Source organism: Ambystoma mexicanum, chromosome 4q (assembly GCF_040938575.1).
Source record: "Ambystoma mexicanum isolate Mex_15411 chromosome 4q, UKY_AmexF1_1, whole genome shotgun sequence".
NCBI lineage: Eukaryota > Metazoa > Chordata > Amphibia > Caudata > Ambystomatidae > Ambystoma > Ambystoma mexicanum.
Genome location: NC_090928.1, coordinates 957,850,373 through 957,866,965, shown reverse-complemented (window position 1 = coordinate 957,866,965; position 16,593 = coordinate 957,850,373).

Sequence of the window (16,593 nt, the reverse complement as noted above, 5' to 3'; positions counted from 1 at the left end):
CTTTTAAAAAAAAACATCATCATCACATAGTAAAATACTATTTTGCAGAACCAGACTCAAAGCATGTCTACTCGTTGACACCAGTAATGAAAATAAAGTTGCATTTAATAAGCAGTACAGCCAAACGATGACACAATAACAACACAACTCATAAAATAACATAACTTTGCATACAGTTCTGTGACAGGGTCCACAGCTCCTGGAAACCCTGCTTCCAGCTTCATGAAAATCCTGGAAATCACTCAATCAAGAATTCCTGCAACAATGCACTTTTATGTGCAACCAGATCGATTATGTCCGGATTTTGCAATTGGACAAGCACATTACACTCCACGGACATGAGCATAAAGGCTTCAAGGTTGTCCTGGCAGAGTTGGTTTCTTAGGCTGGTTTTCATATTCTTCAATTTTGAAAAACCTCTTTCACATGCTACCTGTGTGCAAGATAAGGTCAAGATGAACTTGTATGCCAAATACAATTGCCGGTAAGCACTGCTAAAAAGTTCATACCTTTTTAGAATTGCATAGCAACATATTGCACAGTTACGGCATGTATTGCGTTTCTGTACTAAAGGTAGCTCTCCAAAATCTTGTAATGCTGGATTTTCACTATGTAGGGCTTCAAAGGCATACTCTCTGGTAGTGTCCTCCTCAGTTTAGTCCACTTGCTTGCAAAGTCTGAGAGTTCTTCCCTTAACCCCTGTAGCGTTATGGAGTCATCCAGTCTTTCAAGCAAGGAGCAAATATTTGTAAGAGCATTGTCAGGTAGACTTTCATTGACATTTTTGGGATCCAGGCATGCTATATCTGCGGCAAGAGATGGTGGGTTTTAAAACGACTAGTTAGGCTTTGAAGAACGCTGTCCATAATGGCATTATCTACAGTAACTCTAAACCGGTCTTTAGCCAAGGTGATTGGCTCATCCCTTGCATTAATTCCAGGCATCCTCTTTTTAGTGGACACTCTCCCCTCTGGAAGTGCAGTTTCCACTCCTTTATCACAGCCTCTCTCTTCCAAGCCCACGTTGGCCCATTCTGCAAATTGTTCAGCTGCAGAATACACAGAATCAAAATTTCTTGACTGTGCAGCAAGCGCTTTTGTAGTGTCCGAGACCATTCTTTGTGCCTGTAGGATGTCCATTCCACTTGTCTGGAGGTACTTAGATAATGGGGTTGTCGAATTAAATACTCTGAGATATAACTGGGCTGTGAGCACTGTTTGGAATTTGCACAGAGCCTGATACTCTATCATTCCTTATATCATCATACTTGCTATCATTCCTGCTCTCAATAGTATTAGGGCTTTTCCGCATGCGTCAAACTGTACAAGATTACATCAAAGTGACTGGTTTACTATGCAGACAGACCTTCATAAATACCTTGTGTGAGGAAACCTATTTACTGGACACAGAGGCGGTGTGCTTTGATTCAGCGCACAGTGGTGCTACACAAGTAACCCGCTTGCTTGGAGCAGTTTCGGGCGCGCACCCCACTGCTCGGTGAGACATTGGACCCCACAGAGGCGGGGACCAAGGTGCAGTGTGAAGCCCATGGCCTGTATTGCTCGGCCCTTGAAACTCTTCTAATTGGGCTCAGAACGAGCACATTGCTGCTGGTTCCATATGTGTTTGTTTATCACTCACATTGCATAATGCGTGTGCAATGACACATCTGCTTAGTAAGAAAACTTTTTTTAGACATAAGCTCACAGTTGTGGAACTAATATTTTCCCTGTTGAAGGGCATGGCAATGTGTTAAAAATGTGCTGGCCATGACATTTTATAAGCTTGTGCGTGAAATTTGAAAATGCATAAAAAGCTAAGACAGTCAGCTCTATTCCGCGTTACAAGCCTCATTTCGGTCCTAATAGCTGTTGGCAAACACTAGTCTGACTAACATCTACACCTCTGAGGAACCAGGCTCTGACACTGACAAAGGTAAAATGCAAAAGCAGCATGTCCCAGTCTTCGTGTTACAAGAACATGGGGCTGATAAACAGCCTTTTACAATGGCACAATCCAACATGCTTTGTAAACCAGGCCTCGTAGAGAATGATTGCACCAGTGCAAGTGAAATAAGAAGTATGGCTAATAAATAAATAAATACATGGTCAAAATTGCCCCAGTGCAAGAAACATATCCTTCCAATGCATTTCTGCACCAAGGCAATGTTTGCCATAGTCCCAGCACTGGTGCAGAATTTGCCCTGGTGCAAAGATGCATTGAAATAATATGTCTTTTGCACATGGGTCATTTTTTGTCCAAGTGCAAGCGCTATACCATTGCACGATTCTGTAAAATGGCCCTATACGGAACGGAACTTGGGTGCCCCATTATACCAGCAAAAAGAAAAACATCATACCTTGCACAGGCCCAGGCAACATGAATTATTCCACACAAAGGCCCTCATTAGGACCCAGGCGTTAAGGGGTTTACGGCGCCGTAAACGGCGCCGGCCCTTAACGCCTGATTCCAAGGTCCCTTTGTGGGATGGTGATTTTAACGCCTGCTTTTTGCAGGCGTTAAAACCCATGCCGCAAAGGGATCTTGGTGCTAATTACGCCACCGTAATTTACGGTGGCGTAATTATCGCCTTTCCCCATTCCCATTATGCCCTATGGGGCGAAAATGGGAATGGGGAAGGGTAAAATGGGAAATGGGGATTTACCGCCCCACTCACCTTGGAATGGGGCGGTAAATCCGCCAACCACCATGGCGTAAACGTAGTTTACGCCATGGTGGTAAGGGTACGACCCAGGCGGTAACTTACCGCCTGGGTCGTAATGAGGGCCAAAGACATTTAAAAGAGCAAGTTGTAAAATCAAGTCTGGCCACAACTTGTTACTTGTGCAAGAAAGTCAGTGGCCTTGTGAAAGAAGGTGAGTCATTAACATGCTGCACCCAAACTCACTCGTTTCAGTGCACAGTCATTCATTCACAGATAGGAAACACTTCGTAGATGCGCGTGCGTGCAGCGTAGTGGTGAAGGAAGGCTGCCCTCAACAACACAAACAGAACACACTGCTCTCTATAGCCCCTCTTTGCCCACCAGCAGTCCAACTAACATTTCTAAAATACCAAATGACGTTTTAGTGATATATATTTTGGGTCAACTTAAGTAAAGGCGGGCGGGCCTAAAATAACATGTGACTACGTGGGGATATGGCAAAAAAAAACGCAGAACAAGAAAGACAAATAACAAATTACAAAACTTTTCACCAAAAAATGTAAAGTAGCCAGCCATAATAAATAAGTGATCAGGCTGCAATGGATTAACTTGCTGGGCGAGCCACAAATGCAGTGACACTTGCGACTCAACAAACAGGAACACGTTTGAAGGCAAGACGCGATTTGTCGGGGCTAGCAAGAGTGTATGGCCAGATTATAGAACACACACAACAGCACACACGGCTTGTTTGTTTGTTTGTTTGTTTGTTTATTTATTTTGTATAGCGCTCCTGACCCAGAGGTATATGGGCGCTTAAGCATCAGGTTACAGGCATAGGTAAGAACATTTGTACATTTGTGCAGCATATGTATAGTTACAAAAGCAGTTATGAAAGCAGTTATAGTAGAATTAGTAACATCTTGTCACAGTTTAGCAAATCTGTTAAACCCAGAAAACAAATTCCACGCTGTGTCTGGTTCTTTTCGTACAAATGCTGCACATCAATGGCCTTTAAGAACACCAGCTTAAAGTAAATTGCTGCTGTTTGAAAGATTCAGAGCAGAGTGGCTCTGGTGTGCCCAGTCCATGGAAATCAATGCTTGTGTCAGAGAAAGCAATTAACAGTTGTGTATACAGAACGTGGATGTCTACAAAACATTAACATATCCAGTGCTACGTTTACATTAGATGCCAACATCTGGACCGCAATGAAACGTAAAGTCTCTTGCAGTGGCTGTTTTAAGTGTGTTCATAATGAGACAGAAAGAGCAAAAGAGGGGACTAGTTAGGGGTGATGGTTGAGGCAACTTGGTCATTGTAAATGAGAGCGGGTGAATTGTTAAGTTTGATGGAGTGTCGGGAATGAGAGTTTAGGAAGATGGGGGAGAGCAAGACGATTGCGCAGTCAGAGTAAGTAAAGTGTGTAGGTTTGGGGGAGAGGACTGGAAAGGAGGGAGAAGCCGAACTCGACGAGGATGAGGTGGGTAAGGATGTATAGGGAAGGGAATTAAGGCAGGCATACGAGTGAAGGAGTAAGGAGTGAAATGAAGGACCTTGGAGACGAAATGATGGAGAGTAGAAAAAGAAGGAGGGGCAGAGTGTGGCATGCGGAAGAGGAATAGGCAGGAGAGCAAGTTGGAGGGCAGGAGTCAAGAGAAGGAAATGAGGAAAACAGGGGCAGAGGTGCATATGAGTGAGGGGGAGCGGGGCGTGGGAAGGGCAGCATGAAAGGAGGGGAAGCTGCATTAATATAGCTTTAGAAATAAAATGGACCACTGTACAGACAGAAATTAACAGAGGCCAGGAAGCATGGCAAGGAATGAGGGGTGTCAGACAGAAACAGGTAGGGATCAGAAACGTGGTGGGGCGGTAGGGGTTAGAAACAATTGGGGAGGGTGGGTTAGAAACATGTGTGGATTAGAAACAGGTGGGGGTCAGAAAAAGGGGAGGGCTTTAAAAACAAGGTCCGAGAAGGAGCAGGTGGGGGAGAGGATGGTGGGCCAGACAAGAGGGGGCAAACTGTTGGAAGAGGGAGAAGGAACTAATCAGGGATGTGGTGGACGCAGGGTGATGGGGAAGAGGCGCGGATAGAAACGGGCAGATAAGGAACAGAGAGTAACGGGGTGAGAAGAGGCGGGAGGAGGCAGACATTGTCTGGAGGAGGCAACTCTGGGGAGCAGGGTGTTAGTGGTGCCAATAGTGGATTGAGATGTGCTGGGGGATGCAGTGGGAGGGGATGGGATGATGGTTAAGTGTCGAGAGTAAGGAGTACTAGCAGGAGGGACTGAAGTGGGAGGGGATGGTATGGAAAATGGGGGAAATCGGGAGGGGTTGGTGAGAGAGAGAGTTGGGGCACGGTGTGTGGCAGGTGGGGCGGTGTGGTATATTGGAGGAGAGGCGGGGGCAGGTACAGGTAGGTCTCAGCTGGTGGGGTGTGTTGGGAACCTAGGGTTGCGCGCGACAGGCAGAACAAAGTGTGGCAGAGTGGGGGGAAGTTAGGAGTAGAGATGGGATGCGATTGATGTGAGAGAGTAGGGAAGGTGAGGGGTGGGAGAACGTCAGATCCATGGGAGCCCAGGCAGGGTGGGGGAGTTGGGAGTACAGGGAGGGAAATGTCTCGTTGGAGTGAATTGGGAGTTCAGGCTGGGTGGGGTCATGGTCGGGGGAGTGGGGCGTAGGCGAGGGTTGGTGTACTATGGGGTGGTGGGGCGGGAAATTGGAAGAGAGGTGACTGTGCACATGGGGTGAAGTGATGGGCGAGTGATAAGGAGCCCAGGACCTGCCGAAAGGTGAGTGCTGGGGTGGTGTATAGAGAGTAGACAGTACATTTCGTATGAGACCTAGTCGTCATTTAGCAGAAAAAGTGCTAAATGTTTGCCTTAAAGCATAGGCCCTGTGTGGATCAATCAATCTTTCTTACCTCACGGTCGAGAGAGTAGTCGACTCTTCTGTATTTAAGTGTAGCCACAGCGCCGGTCAACAACTGCTGCCTGCCTGTTGGTGTTCTGCTGCTGGGCTCAGACTGGCTCACTCACTTCGGTCGATGGTCACTGTCTTCTCAGGCCGTGGCCCGGGTCTCTGACTGCTGCCGCCTGCCTGCTGGGCTGGTGCTGCGGTGCGTGTGTGTCCTCCTCCTCATCGTCACGTCAAGTTGGCACTGGGCACTGGCTGCCTCGTCGTGGGCTCGGGTGGCCAAAAATAATGACCAGGGTGAGGAGGGCAGGCCCAATATATTCTCAGATTCAGAGAGAGAGAGTCATGTGTCCTGTCCACCCACTTAATTGTGGCGAAACAGAGTCTGTATCGGCCCCCAGTCCAGGGCACAACTTGCTTTCAACTTTGCAGGGCAACACGTTGTTGTTAGTTCCTGCAAAGTTGAAAGGAACTTGTTGTGTGAACTTACTTCAGCCGGCCCCCAGCCCAGCCAGCCCTGCAGGCGAGCAGCCCAGCCAGCTCTGCTGCTGCAGAGACAGTAGCACTAGGCCGCCGCCCAGGCCCTGTGCGGTGTTCGTAATTGTATTAACACTTGACTTGACTAGGACTTCATCAATCATCACAGGAGCACGCACGGCCACCGGGCCACCACCTGCTGAGCCGCCGCCGGCCTAGTGGCGGCGGCTGGCCCTGATGCATGCAATTTGCAATTGCAAATCATCAAAGCAAGGTAACAACGTGTTGTTACCTTGCTTTGATGAATAATTATGCTTCCAGCAGCGCACCAGGCAGATCCACCAGCTTGCTTCAGGCTCCAGCCCCTGGGAACATGGCTTGAATTCCCCCCCCAGAGAGAGTCTCAGTTTCCTTTCTGATGCTGGCCTGGCCCCGAGCCTCAGGCGAGCTGCTCGGGCCGCGCCCAGGTGGCCGCCCACGGCACACACACTATTATCTATCTTCAAAATTGATGAGAGTGAGACTGACATCAACAATTTAACAAACAAAAAAATAATGATGGCCCAGCCTCGGCCGCGCCGTGCGCGGCCCGCAGCAGACACTCTGTGTGTCGCGGACTTGCGCTGCATATGTTTTACCAAAATTACTAAACATTTTACCGGCAAAATCTATTCATCCAGTCTTACTTGTCGGCCCGCTTTAAAAAGGGTTAGCTCTTCTTTTCTGATAGATTCTCAGGTGTGCAACCTCATCCTTTTGGACGTTGTGACGCTCCTATTGCCCCCTCCAGTTCTGATCCAATGCCTGCCAAAGCCCTTCTTACGAAATCAACAGCTACACCTAGCCAAGGCAATGCTTGAGAATGTATTTCTGCAGTTTTGTTGTTCACCAGTCAGAGTCAGGCTTTTGGTAAGCCCCTGGATCTTGGCAAATGTTCTTCCCCTATCCTCAAATTAATCGTCCGATCTATGTTGCTGGAAATTACCAACCATGCTGGCACAAACCCACAGAGCATTTTCTCTGCAGCAGAGTTCCTCTGTCTGTGCTCTTGCTCTTGAACAGCATCCGCACATTCATTATTTTCTCACATTCGACAGGTTTGGATGGCGGAATCATAAACAAGCATATTTTAATGTCACAGCCTTTCCTTCCTCGCTCTCTGCTTCTTTCATTCTCCCCTTGCTTCTTCTCTTTTTTTGTTTCTCTTCTTCTCTCTGTTGTTCCTGCTTTCCTTTATCATCTTTCCTTCTTCCACACATAGAAGGGAAATAAAACGTGCATGGAAAGAAGCGGAAAGGCTGGCACAGGCTCTGGGCAAGGGGCAAGGTCCACAGTGGACCCTCTAAGGCTCGTCTGCCACCTGCGAACCAGCTGCGAGGTGTTTAGGGCATGTGGGTCTCTAATGGGAACACATCTCTGCAAAAATAAATCTGTCCAAGATCAGAACAGTGAAGCATATGTTATGTGATAAAGTGCAAAGTCTGCAGCAGCTAAAATGTACAACCAGCCCATAAAGAAAAGTCACAACTTAAAGCAGTTGATATGATCCGGCTCAAGGTGTACTGTGCAGCTCAGCTTATGTGTCCGGCAGGGATCCTCCTGCTACTGAGAGGCTTTATGTTTGTGGGAAGTGCTATTTCAAGCCTCACATTATCTGCACATGATGACCTACACTGGAAGCTACTTTGGCTCTAAGAGTTACTTTAAATGAAGATTGGGTATTGTTCTCAATAATTCCTGAAACAGATGTGATCTGATGTGATATGGTCACGGTCCTTTTTACTGTCTGTTAGGTTTCTAGTAGTAGGGTTTAGGATCTCACGGTAACATCTCTGAATGAAGAGTGCATGGTGTAAATAGCTGGTGGCCATCAGGTACATGACAATCATATGTAAACACTAAGGGACTCCTCACCTACCCATTGGAATTAGGTCGTTTTTTTCTGGCGATAACTTCCATTAAAAAAAGTGTCAATCAGAGATATTCTAAGCGTCCCTACCAGATGACATATGTTTTTAAATCTTTTTATTAGTGTAGCTGTAACAGTATTCGCATGCAAGGCACATATTTAAGCAATCAATACACAACTGTACAGGTGTAGCTACACAGCAGGAGAGTTGCACGGATAACACTATTAATGCAACACAATTTATATTAACCAAAACGAAGCAAACGGTTCTAATAACCAGCTTGGGATTGTTTGCGTATAACAGCATTATATATTTCTTTTTCTTTCCTTTTTGGGTGGGGTAACACAATGAGTGCAGCAGTCCAAATAGTTAATTCACGGCCGTTATAGTTGTTCGAGGGGTTCAGGGAACATCACAGCATCATACAATCCCTTAAAGCACACAAACTGGCTGTGGAGTTATGTTCAGGGAGGCTTATCGCTGATGGGTGAAACATTGTTACAGTGAGTAATTTCCAGGTCTCAAAAGTAATGGCTAAATTATCATCATGTGCCTGCTTCATTCCATACCATGCTGTCAGGGTTGGACTGGCCGCATCGGCCCATCGGCCAGTGGCCGATGACCTTTGAGGACCTGGGGGGCCAGTTTTCATGAGGCCCCCACTCATGTCCCCTTGTAACCCCACCCCCCGGCACTGAGGGGCACCTGCCAGCAGGCTCCCACTCATGTCCCCTTGCACACCCAACCCCCAGCACTGAGGGGCACCTGCCAGCAGGCCCCCACTCATGTCCCCTTGCACACCCACCCACCAGCACTGAGGGTCACCTGCCAGCAGGCCCCCACTCATGTCCCACTCATGTCCCCTTGCACCCATACCCCCAGCACTGAGGGGCACCTGCCAGCAGGCCCCCACTCATGTCCCACTCATGCCCTCTTGCACCCCCTCCCCCCAGCAGTGCAGGGCAATGCCAGCAGGCCCCCACTCATGTCCCCTTGCACCCCCACGCCCCAGCAGTGCAGGGCACCTGCCAGCAGGCCCCACTCATGTCCCACTCATGTCCCCTTGCACCCCCACCCACCAGCTGTGCAGTGTGCCTGCCAGCAGGCCCCCACTCATGTCCCCTTGCACCCCCACCCCCCAGCACTGAGGGGCACCTGCCAGCAGGCCCCCACTCATGTCCCACTCATGTCCCCTTGCACCGCCACCCCCCAGCAGTGCAGGGCACCTGCCAGCAGGCCCCCACTCATGTCCCCTTGCATCCCCACCCCCCAGCAGTGCAGGGCACCTGCCAGCAGGCCCCCACTCATGTCCCCTTGCACCCCTACCCCCCAGCAGTTCAGGGAACCTGACAGCAGGCCCCCACTCATGTCCCCTTGCACTCCCACCCCCAGCACTGAGGGGGACCTGCCAGCAGGCCCCCAGTCATGTCCCACTCATGTCCCCGTGTACCCCCACCCCCCAGCAGTGCAGGGCACCTGCCAGCAGGCCCCCTACTCATGTCCCCTTGTACCCCTACCCTCCAGCAGTGCAGGGCACCTGCCAGCAGGCCCCCACTCATGTCCCACTCATGTCCCCTTGCACCCCCACCCCCCAGCAGTGCAGGGCACCTGCCAGCAGGCCCCCACTCATGTCCCCTTGCACCCCACCCCCCAGCACTGAGGGGCACCTTCCAGCAGGCCCCCACTCATGTCCCACTCATGTCCCCTTGCACCCCCACCACCCAGCAGTGCAGGGCACCTGCCAGAAGGCCCCCACTCATGTCCCCTTGCACCCCCACCACCTAGCAGTGAAATGGCGATCTCATGACACAAACCAAAAGTCAACTATGTACATCAACACATGTCCGCCACACGATGGCTGGCGGTAGCGTCACTGCGCATTAAAAAAATGTGCGCTAACAAAAAGCCTGTATATACAGCTCTGATGAATGTCCCATACTGTGGCCCTCTAGGACAAATGACGTGCAAAGGGGTACGTGACAAACACGGACACCCGCTGTGTCACAAATAGCGTGTATTTCGGGGGTGTGCAGGAAGTTTCACACGCGATTGTGCCTGGGCGAGCGGAGTACGTGTACTTCAGGGGCTTGCGGGAAGTTTTACACGTGATTGGGCCTGGGCAGCAGGGTACGTGTATTACTGGGGTGGGCGGGGAAGTACAGGAGGCAAAGGCGCAGAACGCCCACACGCATGTGGCAAAAAAGACGCGCTAATCTGGAAACACGTACGCCAGCAGGAAACAGGCGTACGTGGACCTGCGCAGCATAAAAGTGCACGCAAACAACAAGCAAGCTCAGACGCCAGGATGAACACACCATTCCTAGCAGCAGTCGTCGTGGGATACCGCAGGAGGAGGAGGAGGATAGTCAGGCCCAGAAATTCACACCCAGAACCAGCCTTTTTGGCATGCCTGATGACCAGGTGTATGGGAGGTACAGGTTTCCACCTCACATAATACTCAACCTGGTCAGTGAGTGGGAGGATGGCCTCACATCACCCACCCTCTGCTCCCATACACTCAGCCCCCTGGAGAAGGTCCTCGATGTACTTCACTTTTTGGCCACCGGATCATTTCAGCGGACAAGTGCCATAGTGGTGGGGGGTGTCACAGGCCACGCAGTCACGCTGCCTACACCAGGTCTTGGCCATCATGACTGCACGCCCATCAGTCCGTATGCACATAAACCTGCCCAGAACACCTGCAGAAAGGCAGGCTGCCATCCAGGATTTCTACGGGGTAGCACAATTCCGCAAAGTCCTAGGTGCCATTGAATGCACCCATGTGGCTCTACGTATCCCCAGGGCATCAGAGCACATCTATAGAAACCGCAAACACTGGCATTCCATCAACGTGCAGGTAGTATGTCATGCCAAGGGAATCATCACCTCAGCATATGCCAACTATCCAGGGTCCACACACGACAGTTTCATTTACAGAATGTTAACCCTAAACCGGGACCTAGAAGCTGGGTGGCATGGCGATACATGGCTGCTTGATGAGTATAAATGCCACAGCACATGCATGCATGCCAGATACTGAGTAATGTCCCAACCCTTCTAAGGATACCCATCACCACCTCCCCAGGGGACAGTGCCTACCCTCTGAGCACCCACATGATGATGCCAATTCGGAACCCCACCACGCCACCCGAGGTAAGATACAACACAGCCCATATTGCAACCCGGGGCATATTGGAGCGCACATTCGGAGTGCTCAAGTCACGCTTTCGCTCCCTTGACCATTCTGGCGGGCAGCTGTCATACGCTCCCCCAGTAGTGTGCAGGATCATAGTGGCAGCATGTGTCCTGCACAACGTTGCAACACACCCGGGCCTGCCGGTGGACATGGTGGTGCCCCCACATCCCCAACCACATGCATGCCCGCTGCGCATGGGAGGGGAAAGGGCATGAGGTGAGGCAGCCTGAAAGCAGCTGGTGGCTAATTACTTCATTTAGAATCACAGCCCTGTGGAGTGCACACAGCCCTGCCACATACCAGCTGACAATCGATGATGATGACATAAAGGACAGTCAACTGTCACAACCATACCAGCCTGAGATTGGTCACCTGGAAGTGTCACAATGTGTGCATCCCTACCTACAGAAACACCACCAATGCTGTGTCATCAAAAGACACATATGCTGCCAAATGCATTACCCCCTTGCAAAATACAACACGAGAACAGTGCCATGTCACCCAACCCCTCCCCAGCACTGCCACCCAACACACCATGGCATGTCATGCTATGTGAGAGCAAACAAAGCAATCCCGAAAACCTGACACAAGTGTCACAAAGTACAGTGTCCCCAATGGAAACTGGCCACACACAATATGCTCCCAGTAATGTTGAACTAACAACACACATGACCAAATACTTACCAACAATACAATGCAGCTACACAAGCTCAAACATAACTAAAACATGACAGTACTAAGTTAAAGTAGTCGTAGTCTTACAACCTGAATATGCCACCACATCGCCCCCTTCCAACTGTAGTCTTGCAGGCTTCAAAACTTGTCTGTGTACTGCATACAACATGAACTCCATCTCCAACGTAGACGGCCTTGTGAAGACATGAGGAATGAACCTGCAAATTCAGAGGGAGACATGGAAGCAGAAGCATACATAATTCCAACATGCAGTGTACAATACAACAACAATATACACAAGGAATGTCTACACAGTATTAACTACAGACTCCCCACACAGCTCATGGGGGCCCAACATCACTGTGTACATCACTGTCACTTGGTCACACCCTTTGCAAGCCCATGGAAACGGGAAGCAGGAGGGGTGTGTGTCTCACGAACCCAAGCATCGAACCCAAACTCAGGACAAGCCTGCATGTGCCCAGCCGGAATACAGTGTATGCCCACGGGAGCCACACAAGGCAACACACTGTCAAAAAATAATAAAAAATAAAAAATAAAAAATAAAAAAATCAAAAATCAAAAATCAAAAATCAAAAATGGCTATGTGGGGGCTGGGGGGAGGCCACCCAGGAGGTCTGAGGACAGGGTGCGCACCAACAGCCGCCTGTGTGGATGTTGGGGGAAAAAAAAACACCTCCATGGGCTCATGGCCTGCACTGCTATGCCAATGTGGGAGAACTGCTGCTGTCGCTCTCATTACCCTCTGCTGCTGCCACAGGAGATGGTGGTGCTATGGGAGGCAGCCCACGCAAAGCCCTGGTATGGTCCTCCATGGCACACACATGCGGGTGTGGAAGGTCTCGTTCTGGAGGATTATAGTGCGGAGATCCCCATGCAGCACCTGACGTGATGCCCGGATCTCCTCCCGAGTTGCCTGTATCTCAGCTGAGAGCGAACGTGTGAGCCGCTCCAGCTGCTGTTCTGTCCTCAAGTTAGTGGAAGTCTCAAGGTAAACAAGAGTCTCCCTGAGGTGATGGAGTTCTACCCTCAGGGCTTCCCTGTGGCCCTGGGACTCTATTAATATCGATTGGCGTAGAGTCTCCAGTGCCGCCCGTCTGTCCCTGTTGGACGCCAACATGTCCTCCCTGTGTGAATGGCAAATGGAGTCTGTTGCCTGCTGTAGTTGCTCCATCTGCCTTTCAGGGGGGACAATGGAAGTGACCACCCTCTCCATTGCTTGAGCCATCATCTCAACTGATGCTGCCTGTTGGGTTGCCATACCGTACATGAATTGTTCCCATACAGTATTGCCTGGTGGCGTACGGCCACCACATCGGCGGGCACCACACCTGTTTGGTCAAGGCGATCTGCGCCTTGCTGTGCCGGCACTGCCTGAGACTGCAGGACTGCATTCCCCCTCTGATCTGCTGGCCAAGGAACAGGATCAGATGTTGTGGAGTGTGACCCTGCACCCGTAACCACCAAAGGCTGACTAACCAACACTGACATCCCCCTGGTGCAGGTGGGTTGGACAGAACAGAACCCCTTCCAGAAACACTTACCTGCGACGCCACATAGGTCTCATCATCCGAATCAACACCTGAATAGAGGTCTGGGGAGGTGCACTCAGAGACACCCCTGGACAGAATCGTCTGCAGCAAGAGTGGGTTCTCACCCACCACCACACCACATCCCCCACTGGTGGCAGGTTGTGCCTCAGGTTCCTCCTTGGTCTGCACCATCTCCTCAACCTCAACAGCATCAAGTGCGTCATCCCCTGCAAAAACATGAAAGACAAAAAATGGAATCAGGCATTAGCACCATAGCACACAAATAGGCCTGACAAGCTACAGAACCAGTACAGGATTTTACACATGTCCCACATGACTATAACCCTCCCATGCATGCACTGTCACAGAGTTGGAAGGGGAGGCAAAAGTCAGACACTGATGACACCAAGATGGAAGAGCAACACATTTGCTGCATGCTGGGTAGCACTGCCATCAGACATTGGCCTGTGAGTGGCATGTCCTATACACATAAATGACATATGCCATCACACAGATGGCATGTACCATAGCCATGGTACATTCCACAAGTACATCCATATGTCAGTGAATGAGTACTGTCACCCATCCATGTGAGATGGACATGAAGAGATGAAAAATGCCACATAGTTTGAAAAGATACGCCATGTGCCACACACTGCAACACATCCAGTGTACAAAAATACAGTGATTGCAGGGCCATGTACACATCAATGGTTGTGCACTTCAACATGACAGGCAACAACTAGCATGTTCCACATTCAAACAGGCCCAAATACATCATGTGATCAGGACAATGCTCATTCAGCCTGAATGGTCAAATCATTCAACTACCAAGGTGACACATGTGGGCCAATGTGGGGTTCTTCAATGACAGAAGCATGTCACTTATGTCACAATAGGGCTGAGGAATGTGTTGCGAAAGTGGGAGAATTGAAACAATCAGCCTGAAAGAACACTGAAAAATACAAACAATGTTGTTGCATGATGCGACCTCAAGGGCAATTGCCGTAATGTTGCGCTAAATTACTACTGTGGGCAGAAGGGATAGTGTCACACCCAAATTCAAGGCCACAGAATGTTTTGGATGGAGCACAAGGGTGACCCATACTACGCAGTCACACATACCCTCACCTGCCACTCAATCAGAACCCGTCACCCAAACAACATACACATGCATTACACACACACGCATGGGCACTCACCGGACAATGTGTCATAATCGGGTAGTTCTCCCACACCTCGGATCTGTTCCTCTGTGACGAAGGTCCCAGCAACAGACTCATGTTCAGTGAGTTCATTGTCCTCTTGTGGCGAACCACCGGCAGTCACCAGAGTAGCGGCATTACTTGAGGCCAGCTTGTTCTTTGCTCTGCGTTTCAGGTCGTTCCACCGCTTGCAGCAATCATCAGCTGAGCGCCTCACAAATCCAATGGTGCTTATGTGTGCCTTACGTTGACCAGGTGCGGTCTTTGACCCTGCAGTCACCACCATTTCATGGCTATGTGCCAACACATAGCTCACAAGTGCATCAAGTTCTGAATCATTGAAGCAAGGCTTCCTTGAGGTACGGGAGTGTGTAGCCGTGCCTGGGGTCTCAGCCTGTCGTGCCAGAGCACCCTTCTTCCTCTTTTTAGAAGGTGGAGTGGAGCCAGAGTGGCTAACGCCGCTCTGTTCAGTAGGGGCAGGATCACCAGTGGGCTGGGTTGTTGGAGTGTGCGAATGCACATTGACCATAGGACTTGGTGCAGGCATTGTCTGAAGTGTGATGTTGGCAGGGGGAACATCAGTATGATGGACCAGGACCAACACTGTCCTGGCTGGGAGAGTCAGAGCTGGGGCTGATGGAGCTGCAGCTGCTCCTGCAGCCTCACCACCCTGCATTCTTGGGGCAGCAGATGACATAGCTGCCCCAGATCCACGTGGCTTGGTGACAACTTGCACCGCCACACGTGGCTTAGACTTGCTGACCTGGAAGTAAGCCAGGGAGTCATCCTGTGCCAGGTCAGGTGCCACAATGGGCTGGTCCAACAAGGGCTGAGCTGGGATGGTCTCAGCCACGTTTCCCTCAACCGTGGGGGGGTCATGCATGTCCCTGATTGGTCCTCCACACATGGGGTATAGGGGCACCCTGCAAATCCCGGCCAAGTCCCCTACCGCGCCAACCACATCCACCTTTTGATGGTCGGCCACCTTTGCCTCCCTTACCTCTTGGTCGCCTCCCAACCATGGCACTGATGTTTTTGTGCGTATGGGAGGAGCAGTAAACTATTGTCCTGGGCAATTGGAAGTCAAAGGGGTGGCGTACTAGATGGAATTTGTACCCTAGTGCTCTAACAAGGCTGTCTGTGACCCCTGGGGGAAAATGACGGGTCACGCAACGCACAGGCAGACCAAAAACAAAATAAACGTGCACGCAACCCCTCGTAGAGCACCTGCATGGAAAAATGAACCCGCACTACGCTGTGGCACCCAGAAACACAAAAATAAGCGTACGCATGATACACGCAGCCTACAATGACCTCTGAAGGGGTACGTGACACACGGGGCAAGCACAGTTGCTAAGTACGTGCGGAACTCACCGTCTGCCTGGAAAAAGAACGTGAAAAATACACGCGTGTGCGCGTTGGCAACACCCCCGCTAAAAGAAGAATTGTACGCTGTCTGAGAAGACAGGACAAAAGGAGAAGTGAACGCTGTTTGAGGAAACAGGCCCAAAAAAAGTAGAAAAATGAACACTGTCAGAGGTAACAGGGAGTACGAACTTGAAACGCTGTGAAGTAATCGCGTGTGAACCGACAAGAAGTACAGAATCCACCCACTCGCTCTCCACAAAAAGCACGTACAAGGAAATGGTGTCCTACATGTTCCTTTTAAACTGGCCCACACGTACACGTCACTTACGCGTGTATGCGCCCTTTCCTCCAATTACACGCGCTGACACTCGGACATGCAGCTTTTCCACATGTGCTCTGTCATCACGTGCTATGAGGGAAACACCCGCGCACGTTACGTCACAGACGCACTTACACGCTGAGGGCCTTTGGTCCAATGAAATTGCGTACGTGCGCTGACGCACCTACGCGCTAAGGGCCTTTCCTCGAATTACACGCTGACGTGCAAGATTTTCACGTGCCAAATCACTCCGTATCAAGCTGGCCACGCGTTCACACATGGAAGACCACGCTCCTGCCCAGAAGGCCGAAT